This window comes from Triticum dicoccoides, chromosome 6A (genome assembly GCF_002162155.2).
Source record: "Triticum dicoccoides isolate Atlit2015 ecotype Zavitan chromosome 6A, WEW_v2.0, whole genome shotgun sequence".
Taxonomy (NCBI): domain Eukaryota; kingdom Viridiplantae; phylum Streptophyta; class Magnoliopsida; order Poales; family Poaceae; genus Triticum; species Triticum dicoccoides.
This window is the reverse complement of record NC_041390.1, coordinates 496,367,302-496,387,236: the sequence shown is the minus strand read 5'-3', so window position 1 is coordinate 496,387,236 and position 19,935 is coordinate 496,367,302.

Below are 19,935 nucleotides of genomic sequence, written 5' to 3'. Positions count from 1 at the left end.
GTCGGTGGAATAGGAGGAGAAGACGGCAGCGCAACCACAGCATCCTGAGGCAGAGCCTGCTGTGCCCCAACGGCTATAGTGGCGGCAGCAGGCAAAGGCACCTCGGGAGTCACTTGGGCCATGGGGGCTGAGCTCGCCCCAGCCAGCTCAGCCAGGCCTCGCGAGGATGACCGGGCAGGAGAAGCCCGTGCATCGTGGTCACCTTCCTTCGCGGGCAGAGGCGCTGCCACGGATGGAACCTCAGGAGCTCCCTTCGGCTTCTTTGCTGCGGGCACCAGCCTATCCAAGAGATGCGGACGTCAAGCCTCAGAAGCAGAACAAGAAATAAAGACAAGAATCAAGCGCTTACGGGTCGTCGCCAGTAAGCTCAAGCGGCCTCCAGCCAAATTTGAAGCCTGAAAGCCGGCTGGAAGGGTCAACCTCGGGAATCTTGGAAGCGGAAGGCGCGTCTGCGGTCCGCCTCGGGGCCGGGGCAGACCCACGGGAGATTAGCCCGGTCCTGTCCTTCTTCGGGATCGGGGGCAAGCTCCCGCCGTCCTGCTCGTCATCATCCTCGTTGTCATCGCTCGGAGAGAGGCGGAGAACGCGGGACCTGCGCCGGGGGAGGGGAGCCCTCGACTCTCCGTCAGTCGCCTCGGAGTCAGGCCCTTTTTGCCGCTCCCCTCCTTCCTCCTCTTCGCTGGAGTCGTCGGAGGACACGTCCACCGATTCCCCGGGAGTTTCCATGGGCACGGGCCCGTCCCCGTTGAAGACGGGCATGGACTCCACTACCTTCTCCCAGTCGTCGCGGAGGAACAAGGGCGTAGGAGCGCCCTCCAACCTCGCCACATCGCCCCCGACCAGAGATTGGAGGACCACAGCCAGATCTTCGTCGGCCAAGGCCACGGGGCTCGGATGGGGCCTCCACATCGGAAGTGAGTACTGCCGAAGCGGAGCCGGCTGGCGCTCCAGGAATTCCCTCAGTAGCGACGCACCGGTCAGCTTCGCCGCTGCCATGTTGGCCGGCCTCAGATCCGCGTCCATCTTCTCCAACACCAGCTTCGCGCGAGGGTCCGCGAGCTCCGCTCAACCCCAATCGCTGGAGCTCATGGGTTTCTCCGTGGGCAAGATCAGCCGAGGGTGGATGCGCCCAGCATCTGCCAAGACCCACTTGCTCCTGAAGCCCTCAATCCTTTTCCCGGGGTTCGAAATGGCAATGGCGCCACCGTACGCGATGAAGCTCGCGCACGCGGAAGCAGGACCGCGAGAGGTCCGGAGATAGAAGTAGTGGCGCAGCAAGGCCACCGAGGGCTGCACCCCTACGTGAGCCTCACAGTAATAGGCGAAGATTGCCAGGAGAAGGACGGAGTTGGGGTGGAGATGCAGAGCATGTAGCTTATAATGGCGGAGGACAGAGAAGAAGAACTCGGAGAAGGGAGGTACCAGGCCAGCAGCAATGGCGCTTACAAAGAATGGATAGAAGGTGCTCCCTTGGCCCTCAGGGGTGGCGGAGCCGGCCTTGAACACCTTCGCCCCGTCGATGCCCTGCGCCGCCGCCATCCGGCGCAACTGGGCGAGGCTCACCTCAGACACGTTCAGCGAGTCCAGGGCAGACGAGTACCAAGCTCCGGCCGGGGACTGATGAGGCGCCATGGCTTCCTAGGTCACGTGGTCGGAGTAGATCTGGAAATTTTGGAGGAAGGAAGGAGAGGCACAAGAAAGGGGATCTGAGCAGCAACCGAAGAAAGAAAAAAAAGCAAAGCCTAGGCAGATGCCGCTCCCTTATCAACTCGCACGGTTGCTGAGGCGCCCACGTCCAGTCAACCGCCACGCGGCACCCAAGGCCACAGGCTGTTAGGGCCCGCGGCGCTTCACTCTTGCCCTTTCACCTCCCTGCATGGCCAAGTCCGGGCGCGCCTTGGGCCCGGGGGCTACTATCGGTGTTCTGGGAACGGGGGTCCCCAGACTTGCCTGCCTGCGGCCTGCGGCGTGGCTCAAAGGGGGGCCCAGCATGGCCCATCTTCATCAACACAGACCCAAGACCCTCGCGAGGGGCCAAGCCTCGCGAGGCGGACGACACGGAGCTTCCTCAGGCACGGCCTCATCAGGCTGGCTCGCGAGGAGGCGGAGAGATCAAGGCGGGGTACCTCACGAGGTGCCCGTGACGCAAGCCATGACGACCAAAGGCGCCAGGCGGGCGCCAGCCACGCAGTGTCCTCCTTTCCTCTTTGGTGCAAAGGGAGCAAGCGCAGGCGAGAGCATCAAGGAAAGGCACCCGTTTAGGTGCAACGAGACCAAGACCAGTCCAACGGCAGGGAGGAAGTCATTGTGGAGCCCAAGCCAGCGTCACCACCAGAGTCTTTGGCAGGCAAGGACCAACTTTAGTCACGATAAGTGTACCAGATGTTCCCCTTTAAAATGGCCAATTGTTGGCGCCCTTCCCGCTCAATATTTGGGAAGAGGCCCAGGGCCTTTGCCTATAAATAGGACTAGCCACCCCAGGGTAGAGAGAGGATCTAGAATCGGGCAACCCAGAAACAAGCTGGGATCGAAATCGAAATCAGAGAGAGAATCGAGAAGAGAGAGAGAGAGAGAAGGGTGACTGAACTCCTCCTAGCAGTTCATCCCCCCAGCCAAGAACAGACCCTCGCGACGCTGTTTTTCCTTGTATTGCTCATCATCATCAGCCCAAGAGGCAATCCACCACACCACACACTGGAGTAGGGTATTACACCACAACGGTGGCCCGAACCAGTATAAACCCTATGTCTCTCGTGTTGTTCTTTCCATAGCTTAGATCTTAGCGTGGCGGAGGGGTGCAGGTAGGTAGATGGTGAAATCTCCGCGTGCACCCCAGTGTTCGAACCTCAAGGGTCTGCCGGAACCCGAAATCCGACAGTACTATTCCGATGGAAGTCGGTCGTTGACCACATTGACCACGCCGCGCCGAGAGCACCACGGCGGTGGACGACGGCGAGGCATAGGAAGGGGACGACGCGGAGCCGGGGAAGACGTGGCAGTGGATGCCCACGCGGAGAGGAGTACGAGCGTTCACCGGTTCAGCTGCGGTGTGAGGCTGTCATCGCCGCGGAATAACAGGGGGTGTGGGTGAGTAGAGGGATGCCCTGGCCAGCGGAGGGAGTAGTAGGGGCGCTGAGGCCTGCGTGGTAGCACAGCCGGCCACGGGAGGCGGTCCTGCCGGCGCTGCTTTGGCGGCTGGAGCAAGAAGATCAGAGATTGAAGAAACACGACGGCCGTTGGATTAACATCCAACAGTTACGTCTGCTAGAATGGTTTGTTGACGTATATAATAACTAAAAAAATCTTGCATACGCGTCAACTAAACAGGCCCACAAGTCAGACCACTCCCTCTTTTTTAATAATTTATATATAGCTCATGGCAACTTCTTATGCAATTTATTGTAGTCTTTTTTTTGGTTGGCCAGGGCCAATTTCGCATATTTCTGTGGGTTCCAAACTATTTTTAATACCGAAATGTCCAGCCAGATTTAAAGTACTTTGAAGATATATTTAAATTAGGTTAATTCCCAGTGAAATAGGAATCTAAAAATGTAATAAAATTCAGAAATTATAAAGTAATTGCCAATTTGTCATCTGTTTTTATATTTACAACCCATTTCATATTTCTTTAAAGATTTGCAGGCGTCTTGAAAGAGTTGCAACCCATCGGGGCATAGAAAAATAAGTAGGCCTGGATTGGGTATTCTTCAGAAAAAATAAACTGGGCTCATTTTCATAAAGAAAAAATAGCTGGGCTGGTCACATGGTGAACATAAAATATAAGCCTGGGCTAGACGGGCCACAGCCCAGTTCAAACCCTGCTCCGTCTCAACAATACCAAACAAAAAAATACTGCTCGAGTAGCTACGTCCCAGGTGTCAGCCGATCTTGTGTTGTTCTCTTGTCTATTGACCATATACGCTCCCAATGTCGTGGGTCCCAGATGTCAGGAAAACAATAGGAGGAAGCATTTTATTTTTCCATACGCTAACGTGGTGGGCCCCTACTGTCATCCTCTCCACGTACTTCTGACGATTCCTGTTGTTTGTTGACCATGTTGACAACGCGAGAGGGCGGCGCCGCGGCGAGCGCACCAAAGTGCGTGGAGGACGTCGGCGTTAATGATTTAGGAGATGGTGGGGCGGCGATGCGTGCGCTGAGGCGCAGCCAGCCGTGGGAGGCGGAAGCAGGCGGCCCTGCCGGCGCTGGTTTGGTTTTGGCGGCTGGAGGAAGACAGGACTGAAGAAACACGACAGACTGTAGTACTTAACAACCTTAACTGAAACCAGCAGGGTCACTTAACAACCAAAGCTGAAAGCGGTATGAGTACTTATGCAGGTTCAACCGTACAAAGCATGCCTCGAACAGTGCTACTTCGCCTACAGTTAACCAAGGGTGAGGCCGCCAAGCCTCAGGACAAGGCCCAGGCACCACCCCGCGCATCCACAACCTTCTGAAAGCGGCTTCATCTCGCAACGTGGTCAATAAATAGGATATTCGCTTTAGAGCCATGGAAAAGCATGAACATAATCTTCTGTCCTATTCTCCAAGATGGACGGGCCTTCATTATTTGAGACCACCCATGAATAAGTATCTTTTCACCTCCAAGGGGAATTGAGTAGGTCGACATAAACATCATGTTGTGACCAAGCGCAAGTCTGACCCAACCATGGTCAGGCATCTGTATAGGAACAATAGAACTCGGCAGTTCCTGTTTCAAGAAGATCACAGCTGTAAAACTGCGTATAAGCAATAGTTTATGAACAACATATATAATAGAAAACAACTCGTACCATAAGTTTCTCGACACAGTTGGACCTGTTCAACGAGTGCAGCAGTGGCACACATATCCCACGTGGCCTTCCACCATTGAAACGCCCCACAAGGACCTCAAGATGATCAATAAAGTGTAGGAACTTGTGGATGTCGATCCAGTCAACTTCAGTGCCATTAGTAACAACCGAGTTATTACAGAGTAACAAACGAGCAGACTGCTTTACTCTGAAAAAACCTACACGTGCCACCAATTATAAGAAAATATTAGTTAGAAGTAGCATCTTCGTGAGAGATTCGTTGCTACTTCTAAAGTTAAATTGTGATTAGTTAGACAGAATAGGTGGATTAAGAAGTAATCGAGGCAACAAGCAAGAACCAGATACAAAACTAACATTGATGAATAATTGGAACGACGTCGGGGTGGAAGATCGCAGTGAAGATGAGACTAGGTTCTGCTATTTCCATCAACATTCGTGCGCCAACTTTAAGTCCGTAACACTTGAGAAAGTTTATCCAAGTTCAGCCATAAAAAAGCAGCGATCTTCTTGGTTCATGAACCCAACTCAGAACTTATATCCATGGCTTGTCTTCACTGTGACCATTAAAATAGTGTATTAAGTTATGGCAAGGCCGAGCATCTTGAGTAAATGTGTTCTGGCAGAGCAAATAATACACTGCAGAAAAAATAATATGAGAACATAGCATGTTCAAAAAAAACCCACCCTCCTGGATAGAAAAGAGGATTCTAGGATGAGAAGGAACAAGTGTGGCGTCTCGCCGAGGGCGCAGAAACCTGTAGGGTACTCGCACTTTGGGTACTACAAATGAAACACACTAGATTCAGTAGGAAGAAAAAAGCATCAACGGCGGTGGCTGCCATCCTAGGATTACCTGCGACCAAGGGACTTGGGTTTATCGGGGATGGATGAAGAATTCGTACCTGGTTCTCCATGAGAAAACCCTATGCAACCGCCGAGAGGGGGTTTTCTCTGAACAAGCAGACGAGGGAGAAAGGGATTCAGGCCCAGTGAAATATTGCCGCTTCATCCGTCCAGCTTACTGCTAAAGCTGGAAAGGGGGGTTGTGATTTGACGGCTCATTGGGCATTACTGTGGCGCTACGACCGGGGTGTGTCTACCGTGAAGTTGTGCACTCTAATTTGTGCATATGGCACGTGGACCCCATTGCCGTTTGCCCCACATATCAACGAAAGGAAGTAGGAAGACAGGAGTAACTAGTTACACATAAATATATTTTTTGACAGAGAGATACTCCCTCTGTAAAGAAATATATAGATCTTTTATATCACATGCTCACCTTGCCGAGAAAAATACCACCTCTGCAACGCACTAGCATTATGGGGGTTCAGCTAAGAATATAATACTCAGATGTTTTTTTGAGGGATAAAAGCTGCTTTATTAAAGATTAACAGTCATAGGTATACAAATAATTTCGGGGGTTCCTGTGAGCCAAAGATGGCGTCCACTGGGCAAAGAAGTAGCAGCTTTTGCGAGCACATGCGCTTCAACATTATACTCGCATTTTTCATGTATGATCTCCATGGTTTGGAGCATATTCTTCTTCATCTTGATCTCGTCCATAATAACTTTGCTGGGCCCCAAGTATGCCTCTACGATATGCTTGACTGTTGCTGAACAATCGTTGCTAATTTGAACTTGTTGCATGTTTAAGTCAAGAGCCAGAGATAGCCCCTCGCAACATGCCATTGCCTCTAGGATCTCTGGATCAGTAACACTTTCGCACACCAGTGCCGATGCTCCAAGGAAGAAGCTTGTATGATCCCGGCTCACAACTGCCAGGGCTCCCCTTTTACCATTGCGAGATAACGCAGCATCAAGATTCATCTTTGCCCAACCCACAGCAGGAGGAGGACGTCACTTCTGCACTGAGCTAGTGCTTCTCGAAACCAGGTTCTGGACTTTGGGCCGCAGGCCGACCCTGCATGTTTGGGGCCCATGTGTTCTACCTCAGCACTTTTCATATTGCAAGCGATTCGTACGGCGCTGGTTTTAGATGCTGTCGCAAGGCGAATACACAAAATTGAATAAAGCACGACAGTTGTTGGAATGAAATCGAACGACAGTTCCTAACCAGCAATCAGAGTTGCAATTCTATCAACTATATACCATGTGATAAATAATACTATCGTACTGCTTATACACACAAGACACTTGTTTCACCATGCCAGATTATTACATCAAAATCTCTCAGAGGATAGATCAGTTAGGCAGTTACGTGCTGCTACTGAAGAATTTCAAAGTTGATTTGGACCAGCTCTCCTTGCCGAGAAAGTTCGATTTTGACATCATCCCCTACCGCAAGATATGATTTAGATTTGAACCTTGACCATCCTTTAGCATCAATCATCATGCGACCATCCTTTGTACTTATGATATATTGAGCAGGTTCATTCACACCAAGGCTGCGCATGGTAAGAGAAACTTGGTCGCGGTCGCCCGGATTGTTGAACGACTCCCTCGTTGCTCTAGGAATTCCCTGTTTGCAAACAAGAAGACATACCCAAACAGTTAGATCAACATAGTGAATCATGCGAAACAACATGGAAAGAAAAAAGAACGATGCACTTGGGCGGCCAATGCTTACCAAGAAGGTGGACATGTCAGTTTTTGTAAGGACTTTGGTATATGAAGTGTGAACTGCAGCCTAGTCTGTTGCCGGTGCAACCGCGCGGGCCAGAGAAGATGCAAGTGCAAGTGTTGGTGCAGGTGTCGAAGCCGCTGCTGCTGCCGGAGATGGTGCTCCTTGTAGAGCTGGTGCCGGTGTCGGAGCAGGTGCCGGTGTCGATGCCCGATCCTCCGGTAGATCAGACTAATCTGCTGACGCGGTCGGTGCCCAATCCTCAGCTGGATCAGACTGAGCTGCTGCTGCTGTCAGTGCTAGAGCAACTGTCGGTGCTCGATCTATGCGAGACAGCAATGGTCGTGTCTGGTCTGCTATGATCAGCTTTCTAACTTGACTAGGATCCGTGACCGTGATCCAGTCTTTTTCTTCATTTCTTTTAAATGCGAGAAGGACTAATTGTGGTGTTTTTGTTAAACCAAACTACAGTTCATCATAAGGATTTAGCTTGTACTCAGACAACAGACTGATCCAATTTTTTCCAGTAATATAAGTGATGGATAGTGCCTTCGTTACTGACACGACATAAGAAATGAAACCATCAAAAATAGCCATCGTAGAGCAAACCAAACGGTTTATTTTGTGATGAATGTCACATGGCAAAACCTGCATCGTAAAATTGCAGGAAAGAAAGAAAACATGACATTAAATCAATAAGATTTAGACAGTAAATCAATAAGATTTACTTGATGTGACACGAGTGAATCCTTACCAGGAAATCACTATGTTGAAGTACTAAACAGAAGATTGATCGTTCAACTACGCGTGGCATGCAGGGGCCCCGCCTACTCCCACAAGCAGGACAGTCCAAAGGTCGTGACAAATCGTATGGACCGAACATTCATGGGGCTGGAAATCCTGGTGGGTGCGATAAACCCTGCAATGCATGCAGGTATTGGAGTGTAACCATAATTGATAGACCGTCCTCACAAAAAATATGATATGGATACTTCAATATATAGAGACTGAATTGAGTGGACAGACATTAACATAGACCGTTCTCAGGACTGACCACACACCAAAAGCGGCAGTACTAATAAACAATACAGGGTTCACAAACACAAATCAAGTACTGAACAATAGTACTTACTACAGACAAGCGAAGTTGCACTAACTAAACTCTGCAGACTATTTTTTGCCACCGACCTACGGGATGAACCCCGCATAACTGACTAGGCCATGGACTTCGTGTGAGATGTCTACATGCACCATCACCATCTTGTCAACCTTGGAGAACCTAACAGAGTGGTCTTTCCACTCATAAACATGATGATGAAGACAGGCCACATCAGATTTGTTGGGAAGCTTTACAAGAACCACACCCTTCGTAATCGAAGGCACAACCAGGAAATTGTTGTGGTCAAGTACAGCCTCGAGAACACGCGTGACAATAATGCTACAGGAAAACACTAGTTCAGGACATATGGCAACAAGGACACAGCAGCTGGATAGTTCAGCAGTAGAACTCATCATCAGGTCTTCCAGTTCACACGGCATGACTTTGAGAACTTCATCTCCACCGCGGACCTAGTTCTAATTCAAACAGAAACCATATTTTATTACTACCTCCGTTCAGAAATATAAGATGATTTTCGATATTATACTCCATATATGACTACATATACGCACAGAAATGAGTGAACAAAGACACTAGAACATGTCTTCAAAGGCATGAGAGCAGAGGGATTACATGCAATATCCATAACACAAGTTACTGAGGCAAATATACCCTCTTAAAAGGTAGCATTGATGTCCATAAAGTACTCCCTTCGTCCCAAAATGCTTGTCTTAGATTTGTCTAGATACGGATGTATCAAGTCACATTTTAGTATTAGATACATCTGTATCTAGAAAAATCTAAGACAAGAAATTTGGGACAGAGGGAGTAGTTGAAAGTAATCTATAAGAAATCAGTGTCAACCTCTCGCATGTTTTGGTCAAAAGAGGAATTTAGAACCGTCATTTGGCACATAAAAATCACATGCAAGATCACCCAGAAAGTTGTACTACTAGTACTAGTACTGCGTGTTAGATGAAAAAACACGATCAAGATTGAGAAAAAGATTGTCAAGAAGAGATATTACCTGGACTTGCTTAATGAGGGATCCCGGAGAGGGGGGCTTGGATAGGGCGATGGCTTTGAGCTTGTCTGCGGTAGTCTCGGCGGGGTGCTTGCGCTTCTTCGTACCATGAGCCTCGATAGTTTTGGTCGGAGCCATAGACATCACTTCGGCCGATGCTCCAGCGTCCATCAAGAAACTGTCAAATAGAAATAAAAGAAAAGAAACCATAATCACAAACCCAAAAGAAGAAAAGAGAGGGAGTTATAGGATCAGTCTCGGGGTTGCAAGACCGGGCCTTGGCCAGAATCAACACCATTGATGCGCTCACCTTTCCTTCTTTGGGAGAGAAGAACAATGGCAGAAGCAGGTCGGGGTTTTCTTGAAGAAATTAGGAAAAAGATGAGGCAGAAGTGAGGGTTGGGTAGAGACGAAGCTGAGAGAGAAGAGTGAAATGATGGTTGCTTCGTCCGTCCAACTTACTGCTGGAAAGGAGGGGCTTTTATGATTTGACGGCTCATTGGGCATTACTGCGGCGCTTCGATCGGGGTAGTCTACCGTCACTCTACTATGGAGTAATTTAGTGCATGGCTGGTGGACCCCGATGCTGGTTGTCCCACACGTCGGCGAAAGTGAGTAATTTAGTGCATGGCTGGAGGAGGATCCGCACGGTAGAGCGTGTCCACTGTTTTTTAGAAGAAAAAAATGATTACAGCAAGCATTTCCACTCTTACGACGGAGGAGTGCGAAACACGGCAGCCACTTGAACATACACAGTGCTCCTACTACTAGGCATGTGCAGTGGTTCATACGTCAGTACTACACAATCTTTTTTTGACAGAAAGACTGTAAGGGAACCCCTATAGTATAATTGGTGCAACAAACCCAAATTGCAAGTACCATGCCTTGAACCTGGGTGGGTGGGAAGGCATCAACCCCTTCCCACCACTAGGCTATGCCTTAGTCTGCTACTACACAATCTTGTTGCTAGTGTAGTAAGATATGACGATAACAAATGATGTTGTGCGCATGTCAACTACTCCTATATGTAACATAGTACCGCTTTTTCAACTGTCCGGTCGAGAATGGACGGTGAGATCAATGTTAACAGAACTAGGTCCGCAGCGCACGGAGAGTACGGTGCTACAGTACTCCATGAAACATGAACCACATGAAGCACGAATAGTGTTAGGCAGGGTGTATGAAGGGTGCACGGGATGGGAGCAAAAGTTCCCTTCTCGACCCACTTTTGGGTGTTTGGCAGAGTGCATGAAGGGTGCATGAGTCCACACTAGTAGGTTTACAAAAATACACGAAGAGGAAACAACTATATTGAGATGAGAATGCAACCAAACACACCCACACGCTTTGTGCTATAGTGATTGATCTGCATCGTCTGAGTTTGGTCCAACGGTCATGTTGCGCCGAGACATGGACATGCCCATGCAGAGGGTTTAGCCCGACGGCCGACATCGTCGCGCTGGCACGATGGTAGGCATCGAGCAGCCGCAACACGTGCGTGGCAACTTGGTTCACCAAGTGGCTGAGGCGATCCCGAACCTCGTCATGATCGGCCCGCTCGCGCTCTAGCCGGCTCCCCTGACGGCCTACCGTATCTCCCGCTTTCTACAGCAATGCCGCCGACGCCTCGAGCATCTTTGTGGTGGACGCCTGCCGCTTTTGAAGCTCCGTGAAATCCCGCACATAACGGAGGAGCATGGCACTCCTCTCCTTCCTTGAGCTCACGGAGCTCCACGTCCTTGGCCCTGAGCTCTGCATCCTTGGAATGGAGCTCCTGTGTCAGGAGCCTCACCTCGGACTCTGTGATCTGCTGCACCGCCATGGCACCAGGTAGAAGCAATGGGGAGAGGAAGCAAAGGGGGCAAAACGGCTGAAAGGCAATGCAATCTACAGGAAGGCGGAGGGAGCGGGGAATCTTTTGGTTTTCACCACGGTAAAACACCAGTCGACGACTTCTCACATCAGGGAGCAGTGGGTATAGGCGGAGTCATCGTGACTAATTGCTACTGCGCCTGCTCCCGTCAATCAAAAAATTAAAAATCCTGCCACACCTGCTCCCGTCAATCAAAAAAATTAAAAATCCTGCCGCACCCAAACACCAGAGCAATGCCGTGGTGGATATTTAAATTTACCTGCCGGCAAGTAGATAAAAAAAGGGGTGAAAAAACAAATGTGGCAGCGGCCTAGCTAATCGGTCGAACTAGCCCAACTAGCTAGCCATCGTGCTTCACTAATGTACTCGGCGAGAAAGGTGGTCTTTCGTGATTTGACGACTCATTTACTTGCTTCGGCGCTACGACCGAGGAGGACCCAGAAAATGCGTGGTAGGGCGTCCCACGTTAGGAAGAATATATGCGTGCACCACCCGGGAGGACCCCGAAACCGCGCGGTAGGGTGTGCCATGTCTCGGCACGGAGGAAAAATGTGTGTGTAAAAATATACTGTATCAGACGTAGTAGAGTACCTATGGTTCGACCTCGGGACCCAGCCAGTCGGTTGAAAACACCCCACTAGCCACACAGCTTCATCACGCAAACGTGGCACGGAGGATAGATGTGGTTAGCTCCATCTCGACCAGCCACAACATCTCTTGCTCTAGGCGATTCTTCTATTTTCCAAGTTTTTTTAGTTGTAATAACACCAGGCAAGCTAGTGCCGCTCTTCGTGTGTGCCCGTGCAAAGGTTAGACGATGGAGAGAAGAGAGATTGAGATCGCACACCTGGGACCCACCAGTAAGTGAGATAACGGTCATGCACGTGTTGACGAGGCACTCCCTCTACTCTACTCAACGCAAGTACTATATAAAATTAAGTTATGGGACAAAGCCAACAACCATTCGTTTTTTCAGGCTATCGACTTACGCTTTGTAGTCCAGGTTGCCAGTTCGAATCTCGTCTTTCAGATTTGTTAGTTTTCGGTCCAAATTTGATTAATGACAAGTGGGACCCCTGTGTGTTGTTCTGATATTTCAGTGTAGGATGGTTTTTTTGAACAAACAATTTGCGCGGTTAGACAAGTAACGGCATGAGTTACACATTTTTTTGCAAGTTTACGAACAAAAATGACAGCGGCATAGAATATCACATCCACCCCGCAGCTTAGATACTATGGTGATACGAGTTTTTACACCGTTGGAAGTGAGATCCAATGGCTTGGGAGTAGTCTTTGTAATTATGCACAATTTCCTAACTCTCCAAAGGTTTTTTTTGCAAATAAAACATTCAGGCCTCGTGTGTGCCGCTGCATCTTCGATCCAACGTCTCCCCAGTGCTCATATTAGGTGCTCCCCGTAGCTTAATTACCCGCTACAGTGATTGGAGTAGTTGTGGGCCGAATGCTACGAAAATATAATCTAAACCGACTGGAATAAATGCCTACACAAATTAATCCAAGGTTGGAGTGCCCCTCGCAATGTAAATAGCTCCGGCTTTGCGAGGGATGGAGAGGTAGTAGCTTCAACGCGTGGAAGATACGGTGTGAGAAAGCGAGGTCAATCGAGAGACATATAGATAAAGAGACAAAGTGAGTGTGGTCCGACATTCATTGAACAAATATATATGCTCTGGAGAGATATTGTCCGATTGAGATTTTTGGCAAGGGTGAGGGCTGCAAGATAGAGCTTGAGAGATGATCCAGTCACAGACGTGTAGATATATTTTGTGCGTGAGAGGAAGCAAGGTCAACCGATCACATAGAGTCGCCGTGTGATCGAAAGAGTGAGATGGGTTGGAGAGAGTGACCTAGATAGACGATGTGCGTGAGAGAGTATACAATGTGAATAGGTCGAATTGGGCTCAACATGGTGATATATCATTTTTGTCCGAGAAAGAGCGAGGTCAATCGAGACATACAGAGAGAGAGAGAGAGAGAGAGAGAGATTGAGTGAGCGTGGCCCACCATGAGGTCGAAAGAGTGGTGGCGGCTTGGATGGACTGACCTAGATAGACAATGTGCGTGAGAGAGTATAGAGTATGTCGATCGAGGCCCGAACAGGGAGATATATCATTTGTGTGTGAAAGAAAACGAGGTTAAATGAGACTTAGATAAAGAGAGTGAGATTGAGCGAGTGTGACCCGCCGTGTGGAAGAAAGAGTGAGACAGTCTCGAGGGAGTGACCTAGATATACAACGTGCGTGCGTGCGCATGCACGAGCTGTTGGGGGCTAGATAGGCAATGCATGTATTTAGCGCGAGAGGGTGAGAGGGAGAGGGGAGAGAGAGAGAGAGAGCTCGGCATGGGGTGCAATGGCGGGTGTGTGAGGTAAATACATTTGGTAACAGAGTGGAAAAAGGGGTTGATGTGTAGTTGAGAGACTATGAGATCGAAACATGGAGAGACAGAATGAACGTGTGTTGGAAACGATAGCTTCCTAAGGTGGTTAGGAGAGGAAGATTGACCGATACAGGAAGTATGTAGGGTTTGTGCGGGGGGGGGGGGGCTAAAAATAACATTTGAATGTACATAGTATGAGACTTAATATCGATGTTTCAATTCGGTGTACATTGTAAGATTTGAACCGAGGACCAGGCATACGGGTAATTATTTCGAATTCGTGCCATACTAAGTTTCAAAAAGTTGACATTGACTCGGTTTGTTGTGCTATTTTGTAGGTCATATGTTTGAATCCATCCAAAAGTTTTCTCACTACCATGGTGTTCATCATATACATATGAATTTGTATTAAAAAAGTAGCGTGGATACAGTGAAATGCGAAATCCACGTTAGAATTGGAGATCGCTACGTGACACACACTCTAATTCTAATAACTAACTACGTGAAACACACTCTAATTCAAATAACTAATTATGTGACACACACTCTAATCCATGTTAGCGTGGGTACCGTTTCGATTTTTTTCAAATAACTCCTCATTAATTAATTTATAGTACTCCCTCTGTTCACTTTTATAAGACCTTGAAGACATTTCAGACAATCTGCAAAACAGTTCATTTTAAGTTGTCTGAAACGACTTACAAAAGTGAACGGATGGAGTATCTCGTTTCGAATGACTAATTATTGCAAGGAAAACACGGGCATGGTAATACATATAGATTCGTTTGCAAATGAAAGAAGATTCGTTTGCATTCTCAAATGTAGGCGCACCAGGCAAACTAGGGTCGTGTCGGGGTGGACGCTGCTTCGATGCCTTAAAGGCAACTACCTTTGGGTCACTGACATGTGGGCCAGCCACCTGTTGGGCCCATATGTCATGGACACAAAGGCAGGTGCCTTAAGGCACCGAAGCATAGTCCTGTCGGGGTGGTCGCGTGTGTCGGTCGAACGCGTAGCACCCAGCCACCCCCCCCCCCAAAAAAGGACGACGACAATATAAGTTCGCGCTTCCACGGTTCGGATTGAAATATCTGGCGGCCCCAATTCCAGCCCTGCATAATCTCTCTTCTCCACCGTCCCCTTCCGCGCCCAGATTGCTCAAATCCCTAATTCACCGCCAACCCTCGAATCGCCCCTCGTCTCGTCTCTTTCCCCACCGTTTCCCACCTCTGTGTCGGATGACGGCGACGAAGACGATGGTCGCCCTTCACCACCGCACCGGAGCTACCTCATCTATGCCCTCATCCACCGCACCGGGTGGTCCACCGACAACGTCGGCCGCCGCAACCGACGTGCCTCACAGACACCGAGTTCCACCGCATCAGGTGCGCTTCATCGACGCCGTCTCCCAGCTCACCGGGGCTACTTCACCGAGCACATCATCACACCTCCACCCCCCGAGGCCGTTGGGGCTTCACCAACGGTCTCGTCCACCGCATCGTAGCGCTCCGCTGCCACTCAAGATCTGCATCTGTGTGCGGCCAGCCAACGCCAGCGCATCACCCTCAACGGCTCTGAAGTGACCTGCACTCTAGCTAGGCGAGCATGCCCAAACGCCGGCCCAAACTAGGTATCCAGACATCACTCCCTTGTGCACTGTTCTGATGATGTTTGGATATCCTTTCACTGCTCTCTTAGCTTACCCGTCTATGCAACTCTGACCTTAACTCTTATTTCTTCTGGAGATATCATCTGAAACAAGCAAATCCATATTTTTGCGAAGCATGACGGCGCTACGGGATCTGGTACACATCCTGCACACCCGTATAACCTTGTAAGTATCTGTCCTCCGGTACAGCATCAAGGTGGATTCCTCTTATTTGATCAACCATTCGCCGTGTCAAAAATGCAGAGGGGGATGCAAGGAGCACAAGGCCTGCACATCCAAGCAAGTGGTAACATGGACTTGTACATGGAACATCCCAAGCGCAAGCAGAGCTGCAGTGAGCCTGTACAACGAGCTAGCGTAAGTCCCTGCATTTCATTTAATTCGTACTGGCATTCGTGTATGATTTGTGTGCAGTGGCCGATCCACGAATTCAAGTTACCAGGGGCGAACATTTAACTTAAACAATACGAAGGCACTTGCACTCCGGAAATCAACATAACTTGAGAAATGTGAAGCTACATGCACTTTGAAACCAGTTAATGATCCAAAGTAGTTCAAATTATAAACACTAAATAATGCAAGCACCAAAAAACACAAAATGCAACATGGTGTACAAGGACTACAAACATGGTCTGTCCCTGCTTGAATTATTCGTTCTCTGGCTGAAAATATCAAAGTGTAATTGCACGTATAACCAGTGCGCAAACTGCATATCAATATATCTATCCTGCACAAGTATGCCAATAGTTTCAAACAACATATTAGAAAAGTATTTATGCTATGTTGTCATGATACGAGGACTTTCTGGTAGATGGCCTCGACGTTTCCTCAAGCTATGAAAAGGCACTATAATTTGCTTGTCATCAATGCCTGCAAATCTCTGTCTCTCTCAACATAGTAGATCATCATTAGACACTAAATCCTTCAATGAGCTTGCAAAATGCTTGCATTAGATTCCTCATTAGACACTATATGTTCATCACCAGGAGCATGTAAAATGTTTGCATCAAATCCTTCATTAGCAGTCTGTTCATTAGAGACTTCAGGCTCAAGAACAACATGAACTTGTATGTTTGCACCAAAAACTTGATTAGATACATCAGATTCAGTCAGTTCAGTATTGATTGGGGGAGTTATAAAATAAGTAGAAATTGGTTTCATTTTCTCATAGATTCCCTACATACAAGCAGTTTTACAACACCGTCAGGTTTAACTATTAGCCAGAAATTGAAGAGTTGAATTAGATATAATCAGGTATGTGATGTACCTGCTCGTTATGCATGCTACTCTTACAAGCTGTGACTGTCCGTTTGCGCAAGCTCGATGCCATGCCCGTGCTGCCGCCGCTGCCTCCCACGCAGGCTACACCCAGGGTTGGATCTTCATCTTCTTGTCCTTTCGTTCGCTTGAAGCCCGGCGACCGCCCTCCAACGAGGGCGCGAGGAAGTGCTATGTCGGTCTGTCCAGCGGCGGCTAGGTTAGGAGCGAACCAGACTGGAGGCTGGAGCGAATGAATTGAGATTTTTCCTGCTGTCGATCGATATGGGAGGCGCTCGTTTGGGCCGCGAGCCTGCTATAGGTCCTGCCTTGCACTTATGTTATTGGCCCATCCAAATTGAAACATTTTTCTTCATTTTTTACATTGCCTGCTCATGCGTTGGGACGAACAAAACTAGCGTGGGCCAACCTGGATGACTCAAACTAGGTGCACACTTTCCAGCCACCTGAGGCGGCTTCCCATACCAGCCCCTATGGTGGCGTCGCCCCTTTTTGCGTGTATGATTGGATAGTGAAAAATATTCCAGTGGCGCTTTTGATTTACCCACAGAATGGTTGAATTGCTTGTTTCTATGAACTGAGTTCACCAATAATGTGAAGGATGCCAGTCTTTTCATCCTATTGTAGATTGCTTAGATCTTGATATGCCAAAAGTAATCACATCAAACATACAGTAAAAGCCAGTGTGATGTGTTTGGCTACAACTAGTCTGACTACACGTCCTCATATAACATATCAAGGACGCACCATCTTACCAGATTAACCATTCGACTTACCCATGCAGTGTGGGAAGAAAGAAGTATTGGGACTGCGTATCCAAGCAATTGATGCCATGGACTCCTTCGTACAACCTTGTAAGCAAAAAAGAAGTTGCAGTGTGCCTGTACAAAGAACTAGCGTAAGTTCAGTTACCTGCTTCTCGGAATTTTAGTTAGCCACTTATTGCAAAATTGTTCAATTACGTTGCTTGGCTTAATTTAGTTTGCTACTGATTACATAATGGCACAGCCTGTTAATCATATTGTAGACTGCACCTATCTATGTGTTTGATACTTACTGTTAAGAATTACCTGTTTGCCTTAACTTAAATATCTACTTGTTTGTTTAACTGCTTTGCTGCTGCAATAGCGGGTTACAATGATGTTAATAACTACTTTTCAACATCCAATTGAAATTCTTTAATTCCTTGTTTGTTTAACTGGTTTGCTGTTATAACTCCCAGTTGAGATGTTTTGCTAACTTCAACTTTTCTAAATCCAATCGGAACTTTAATGGCAAAACAGGTTAGCCCAAGATCAAAGAGTGAGGTCCCCATGGACGTTGCATCATCCCACAGAAGTGGCACCGGCCCAATCGTGCATTATGAATTGCCAACTGCTAATGCTCTAGAGGCTAAACTAGTGGTAGAAAGAGATTCTACTTCTACACTTAGAGATGAAGTTGACATGTTGAGGAAGCAAACAGCACAATCACAAGCAGTACTCAAGACAACCATTAAATATTTGGTGGATTTCAAAACGAAGCAAGCTGAGACTGACCAGATTGTTAAGGTCCTGAAGGAAAAAAGGAAATTAAATTCCTACTTGGTAAATCATAGGTGAAATGTTCTTTCCATAGTTGAATAACCTTTGTGTTGTCTGTTCATGTAATCAGTCAAACCATTTGTTTTAGAGATCATGTAATAATTGTTTTTTTGTTTTTTTGTTTGTAATTTTATTTGAGCACAAGTCTGTATTAATTGATAAGACTTGGAGACATTTCATTTGGATTGCTATGCCAGACCTACAAATATGCCAATCGGGCTGAATGTGCATTCAGCAATAGTAGTATAGATGGACCATAAGTGGCACGCATCAGAAAGGGCCAAGATGCTGGCTAAAAAAGGATGTTGTTGTAGCCAAAAAAAAGTACAGCGGCATGGCTTATGTATGTTAGTTGATATTATTGATCCATATACTCTATAAGTGTTTATATGTCTGTTAGTTCCGTACATTCTTGGTTGATTGACTCGGTATTTGAATCTTGATACATCGCTTGTGTACATATCTAAATGGGAGTACACATTATGCTGCATGTGACATTTGAGTTGGACATGAAGTGTTCCAAATATTCGAATTCACCTTAAACTGGATTCTAGTTTCTGAATTTGAGTATCGGCATTTGTAAACCATATTCATATATGACAGTGGAATACATCTTTGTCGTCCTTTTGAAGATATATAAAAACACATAGAATGATTTATAAAGATTCATATAGGAATACAAAATGGATTCGAATTTAGTTGCCAGGGTAAACGTGGATGCTTATTGTCCCAAAATTCGAAAGAAACAGCAAAATGTCCACTCCCACATCGGCTGCCCGAAGCCAAGTGTTTGGGAGATGGAAATTACTGTCTACCCATTACACGGACAATCCATCGGCCCGATTTCCACTGCTCTAAATAGGGCTAGGTTAGTAACTTCAATTAGACATGACACGACCGCCTCTGAGCCCATTCCGACACGGTGGGCGTCAAACATGGGCGACAAAACTCATTTGATTCAAGCTCGTCCGAAAGACCTCCGTTTCTCTCTCCATTCCCCATTCATACATGGTGGGCGGCAAAACACCCTCTCCTCATCTGAAATAGATGTAGGCTAATATTTTAAATAGGGGCAGATGTGTAACTTCCATCAGATGTGACACAACCGCCCTACCTGTCAGCCCCGTTCATACACCATGGGCGCCAACCGTGGGCGGCAAAACACCCTCTCCTCACTTGAAATAGTTATCGGCAAATATTTGGGAGATGCAAGATTACCGTCCTATCCCCAACTGACGAGACGTCCAAATTTGAAACGGGGGATAAGTTCGTAACTTTCCCATATTTCAGACAGGCGCGTCCCAAAAACATGGTTCCCCGTACCTCTCCCTCCATTTTCCCATTCATACACCGTCCGCGCTAGAACACCCCATTCCCACACCAGCCTCCGTCCGCCACCCCATCCATCACCGCCGTCCTCCACCACATCCATCGCCACCGTCCTCCACCATGCCGGAGCGCCTACCAAGACCGCGTCGTCCACTGCTAGAGATGGACGTTTCTCATCCACGGCGACGGACCAATAGCCTTGCATCGCGTCCTCTCGCTTCATCGGCGCTGTCGTCCTCTTTGCCGGGGCCGCTCACACGACCTTCTCTTCCACCGCAACGGGAC